At 42.5% G+C, this 6,088-nt stretch overlaps 1 long non-coding RNA gene across 1 annotated transcript; it reads left to right on the forward strand.

The window, feature by feature from the left end:
* The first annotated feature begins 234 nt into the window (after positions 1 to 234).
* LOC134396923 (uncharacterized) lies at positions 235 to 1,209 on the forward strand. Its single transcript, XR_010025305.1, has 3 exons — positions 235 to 344; positions 473 to 717; positions 1,128 to 1,209. It is a non-coding gene; the product is annotated as an uncharacterized LOC134396923 (long non-coding RNA).
* The last annotated feature ends 4,879 nt before the right edge of the window (positions 1,210 to 6,088 follow it).

A 6,088-nucleotide genomic window follows, 5' to 3' on the forward strand; every position in this document is an offset into this window, starting at 1 on the left:
TCTTGCTCTTAAGCAGTCTTTTTAATTCACAGCCTAAGCTTGATCTTCCAGCCTACTGGGTCTAAAATTTGATCCCCTAATCAGTAGTGGAGGAAAGAGAGATCACATAAAAATACTGTTTGGGAGTAAGAACAGAAAAATTAAATCCAAAACTGTTCAGAAGCAAAATTCTTGAATTTGTACGCAAACCATCTGTGTTCCTTCTGGCACCCCAGATGGTCAAAATCTCTTTCTTGAGCACTGTTTCTGTTTTTCTCTCTCCTGATCAGAGCCTGCAAATATGATGGAACAAGAGAAGACATGCCAGGATTTGGAGACTAAGACTTGCCCAGAGGCGAACTCAGGTAAAGGATGGGTGCCTAAAGAATGTGTTAATATGGACATCTGGGTTGTGAGTAGAGCAAGCAGCCCTTTGGTGTCTTTCTGTTGCTGCTTTCAAGCTGATTAAGTCACCTTCTTTTGTGCTTAGCAGGATTTTCCGATCTCCAGCCTGTGTCGAATCTTCAGATTGAGCCAGGGGAAGAGGCTTTGATTCCGGAGGAAAAAGCTGAGGAAGAATCATAGAATCATAGAATAGCAGAGTTGGAAGGGGCCTACAAGGCCGTCAAGTCCAACCCCCTGCTCAATGCAGGAATCCACCCTAAAGCATCCCTGACAGATGGTTGTCCAGCTGCCTCTTAAATGCCTCTAGGGTGGGAGAGCCCACAACCTCCCTAGGTAACTGATTCCATTGTTGTACTGCTCTAACAGTCAGGAAGTTTTTCCTGTTGTCCAGCTGGAATCTGGCTTCCTGTAAGTTGAGCCCGTTATTCCGTGTCCTGCACACTGGGAGGATTGAGAAGAGATCCTGGCCCTCCTCTGTGTGACAACCTTTTAAGTGTTTGAAGAGTGCTATCATGTTTCCCCTCAGTCTTCTCTTCACCAAGCTAAACATGCCCAGTTCTTTCAGTCTCTCTTCATAGGGCTTTGTTTCCAGACCCCTGATCATCCTGGTTGCCCTCCTCTGAACACGCTCCATACCACAGCCCTGGTGAGGCAACGGAGACGCCATTTTCATTTGAAAACCATGATGTCTTGGGGAAAAGCCATTATTTTCTCATCTTACCCATCTTTACTTTATTGGTCAGGTTTTCCTAATGTGACAGTAAAGATGGAAGAAGACAAGCCAGGGCTTCCCCCTGCTCATGAAGGCTCAGAGACAAGCGAGGCTGTTGGCGTTTCCTGTCCCGGTGAGAGACGGGTTCGACTCTAAACTGAGGCGCACAGATTGATTTATTCCATAGTTGTAGCATACTTCTGTAGAGAGCCAGTGTGGTGTAGTGGCTAAGATGTTGGACTGGGAGTCGGGAGATCTGGGTTCTAGTCTCCACTCGGCCACGGAAACCCACTGGGTGACTTTGGGCCAGTCACAGACTCTCAGCCCAACCCACCTCACAGGGTTGTTGTTGTGAGGATAAAATGGAGAGGAGGAGGATTATGATCACCGCCTTGGGTTCCCTAGGGAGGAAAAAAGGCGGGATATAAAGGCAATCATCATCATCATCATCCCACCATTCCTTCACACGTGTTGGATGTTCACACGGGAGAGAGTCAAATGAATACTGCTCCTGCGTATATCAGATGCTTCATTCAATGTGATTGAGTTGGTTTCTTTTGTGCCCGGCAGGAGTTTCCGAACTCAAGCCTGGGTTGAGGCCAGAAAATAAGGAAGGGGAAGAGACTTTGGTTCTGGAACAAAAGATCATAGAAGAAAATGAGGCTCAACTCCACAGCTCTGGTGAGTCATCTCACTTGAAACTCATTAGGTCTTGGGGGAAACTAGGAGTTCCATCAAAACTAAGCCGCCAGCTCTTACTTTTTGCATTGGTTTCCTGATGCAATGGTAAGGATGGAAGAAGGCGAACCCACGGTCCCCCCTGCTCCTGAAGTCTCTGGGACAAGCCAGGCTGTTGGTGCTCCCTAGTCTACTGATTGGTCAGTTTGAATTTCCAGTCCCTCTCTGAGAGTTGCCAATCTCCTACAGAAATACCTTTGTTTGCAAAATCTTCCTCTGTCTCAAGTCAAGGCTAAGCCATGCAGGCCTAGCCAGATGACTTTTAAACCTAAGGATTTTAAGACGTTGTGACTATTTTAATATTGTATCGGTTTTATATGCTCTTTTAACCAGTTTTATGTATTGTATTGTTGTATTTAATGTTGTTCTCCGCCTCAATCCAAAGGAAGAAGTGGGTAAGAAATAAATTATTATTATTATTATTATTATTATTATTATTATTATTATTATTATTCCAAATCCCAGGAGGGCTTTCCCCACTTACATGCTGCCTTTCTCTCCCACTTCTCTGGCAAGTTATTCTTAGGATGTAGATTCCTTATTATTTTTAATTATTATTATTATTAATTTTATATACCGCCCCATAGCTGAAGCTCTCTGAGCAGTTTACAAAAGTTAAAAACAGTGAACCACCCAGAGAGCTTCAGGTATTGGGCAGTATAAAAATGTAATAAATAAATAGATAAAATAAAATAAATAAACATTAAAAACAAATATACAAAATTTAAAAGCATAAAATACCAACAAAAACAGACAATATCCATTTAAAACAACTATTCTGGGGGGTCAGTTTATTCATTTCATTTCAATACTGCCCAATAGCAGAAGCTCTTTGGATGGTTTACAACACTTTATAAAAGAAACAAAACACAACATAAAAATACAGCATTAAATTTTAGAACCCCAAATTTAAAATGAAGCTTTGGATAGCTAATTTTTAGGATGAATTTCATTTTAAACGCAACTGACCGTTTCCGAATTTCTCCCTGCTTGGTTCTTGAATAAAGGTACTCAACTAAAATCTGGGGGGTGGTTTTAGGTCTGCCACTTTAAAGCAAGGAGAAAATGTAGCCACATATAAATTCTCAACCAGGCTCTTGCCTGCCAAGGTTTAGACAGAGATCTCAGAAAAAGGAGGGGAAGGAATGAGCCACGCAAGCCTCTCACAGAGCAACGCCAGTTACCTCAGAAGCAATAATATATAGTTACACAGTTGCCTAGGAACTATAGGATGTGACGTCTCCCTATTTCCCCCTTTCCAGCTTAGGTTTAATTGGCACAGTTAAGAACAGAGGATGAGCCGTGCTGGATCAGGCCAGAGGCCTGCATAGTCCTGCAGACCTGTTGATACAGTGGCCAGCCAGATGCACCAGTGAGAAGCAGGCAGGATATCAACACAAGAGCATCTTCCTGATTGCGTTCCCAGCAAATGGTACTAAAGGGGATACTGCCTCCGATACTGCCATGAATATACAGCCATCAATCCGCCAAACTTCCTTTTAAAGCCATCCAAGTTGGTGGCCATCTTGCGGTAGCAAATTATGTAGCTTAACTTCATAAGGTTTAGCCTGGATAAGAGAAGATTGAGGGGAGACATGATAGCATTCTTCAAATACTTGAAAGGTTGTCACACAGAGGAGGGCCAGGATCTCCTCTTGATCCTCCCAGAGTGCAGGACACGGAATAACGGGCTCAAGTTAAAGGAAGCCAGATTCCGGCTGGACATCAGGAAAAACTTCCTGACTGTTAGAGCAGTATGACAATGGAACCAGTTACCTAGGGAGGTTGTGGGCTCTCCCACACCTGCATTGAGCAGGGGGTTGGACTTGATGGCCCTTCCAACTCTTCTATTCTATCATTCTATGATTCCTTCTTTTTTAATTTGTCTTGAATCTCCCACCATTCAGCTTCATCGTATGACCTCTATGAAGCTCTAATGTTGTGAGAGACACTAGACATTTTTGCCCCCACGTGCATAATCCTATATACTCTTATTGATTCATGTCCCTGCTTGCTTGTCTTTTTTCTAAGCTAAAAAGGCCTAAATGTTGTCACCTTTTCTCATTGGGGAATTGCTCCAGCCTCTTAAACGATTTGTCTGCCGTCTTCTACCTCTTCCCCATGTCTACAATATATATTTTTTCAGGTGCCGTAACCAGACTGCAGACATTGTTCCAATGTGGTCACACCACAGATTTGTCTACGGGTAGTATAATATTGACAGTTCTATTTTCGAACCCTTTCCTAATGATCCCCGATATGGAATTTGCTTTTTTCACGACAGCTGCACACTGAATCAGATTATCCATCACAATCTCAGAACTCACCAGCGTATGTGAGAAGTTGAGACTTTACACCTGTTTACATTGAACTGCATTTGCCATTTTAATTAGGGTGACCATACGAAAAGGAGGACAGGGCTCCTGTATCTTTAACGGTTGCATAGAAAAGGGAATTTCAGCAGGTGTCATTTGTATATATGGAGAACCTGGTGAAATTCCCTCTTCATCACAGCAGTTAAACCTGCAGGAGCTATACTAGAGTGACCAGATTTAAAAGAGGGCAAGGCACCTGCAGCTTTAACTGTTTTGATGAAGAGGGAATTTCACCAGGTTCCCCATATATACAAATGACACCTGCTGAAATTCCCTTTTCAATACAACTGTTAAAGATACAGGAGCCCTGTCCTCCTTTTCATAGGGTCACCCTATTTTAATGCCCATTCCTCCAGTTTGGAGAGATCCTTTTAGGCCATGGCTAGACGAGGGGGGTAGAAAGGCGACGATCTCACAATTTTATGATCGTGAGATCGGCGTCCTCGTTTACACGATTTTAGCTGAAGCCTATGCAGGTAGTATGAGGAAACTGCAGGCTGGATTTGTCCTGCGGTCTGGAGGTTTGCCATCCCTGATCTAAGAGATTTCCTGCATGAGGCATTTATTGTGACCTCACTGTTCCCTACTTTTGGTTGTTTACAGGTTCTTTAAACAACATTGTGTTATGAAAGTGAAAAAATGCCTTTTTCCTGTTGTGCATTTGCACTATTCGCTACACCACAGTGCCACCTAGGGGTTTTATAGAGGAAAAGCAGGAAAGAAAACAGTCTTTGTGTAGAGCTCAGTTCTTAATTCTGGGACAAAACCGTGCAGATTAAATAGCCTCATGTAGAAAAACTCTGAATGGCATGTTAACTAGATTTAACATCCCAAACCTAATGATAGACCTCTAATTTCTAAGTACTAAAGTTGGTGGGGGCTGTGGTTATTATTAATAAGCATCTATACTTCCTAGGTATTGTACAAACAGTAGAAAAGCCACAGAAAAAACGCAGAGCCTTCAAAGTTAAAGGTAAAGTCATGTTTAATATTTTGCTGTTATTCACGAAGAGTCGGAAACGACTGAACGAATAAACAAAATATTTCGATACTGTGTTTTTTGCTGAAAAGCCCCAGAGAAAGGAGGGTCAATCATGAAAATCTAGATGAATGAACCAGGACTGAATTCAGTGCTCTCACAGACTGAGGTCAGACAACGCGATAACCCATACCCACGTTTTGAGTGTGGGTTGTTGTTGAAACACGGGTTATCGTGTTGTCTGAACCCAGCTGTGCTAATAAACCATAGTTGGTTAACCATGAACAATCCATGAAGAGAACCCATGGCTTATTGTTGGACTATGAAATGTGAGATGTTTGAGGCTAGAAACCAGGAAAGTTCTTAAATGGATACCGTTGTTTTTATACTGTTTATGTTTTTGATGGTTTTAAATTTTCTATATTTAAATGTTCACTGTTTTTAACTTTCGTAAACCGCCCAGAGAGCTTCGGCTACGGGGCAGTATATAAATGTAATAAAATCAATCAAATCAATAGACTCATGGCACATAGAGAACTGGTTCACATGATTCAACAAACGAATTAACCATAGTTTGTTGAATCATGGATTGTCATTACATGTGAATCTGGAACAATGGGTTAACTATTGTTCACCACACACAACTCATGAAGAGACCCCATGGCTTGTTGTTGCATTGTGAATTGAGGGTTGTTTAAACCATGGGTTGTCACTACGTGTGAAGCCAGAATTGTGGGTTGTTCATGGGTTGTTTCACCAGGCTACAGAGGCGGTGGGCAAGAATGGTTTAAAAAAAAGCACCAGCCACTTTACATGCCAGTACTACAGTGTGTGTGTGTGTGTGTGCACATGTGTGTGTCACGGACCCTGGCTAGCAGCACTCTGCCCTCCTTTGCTCTG

The sequence above is a fragment of the Elgaria multicarinata genome, chromosome 3, assembly GCF_023053635.1.
Source record: "Elgaria multicarinata webbii isolate HBS135686 ecotype San Diego chromosome 3, rElgMul1.1.pri, whole genome shotgun sequence".
Lineage (NCBI taxonomy): Eukaryota > Metazoa > Chordata > Lepidosauria > Squamata > Anguidae > Elgaria > Elgaria multicarinata.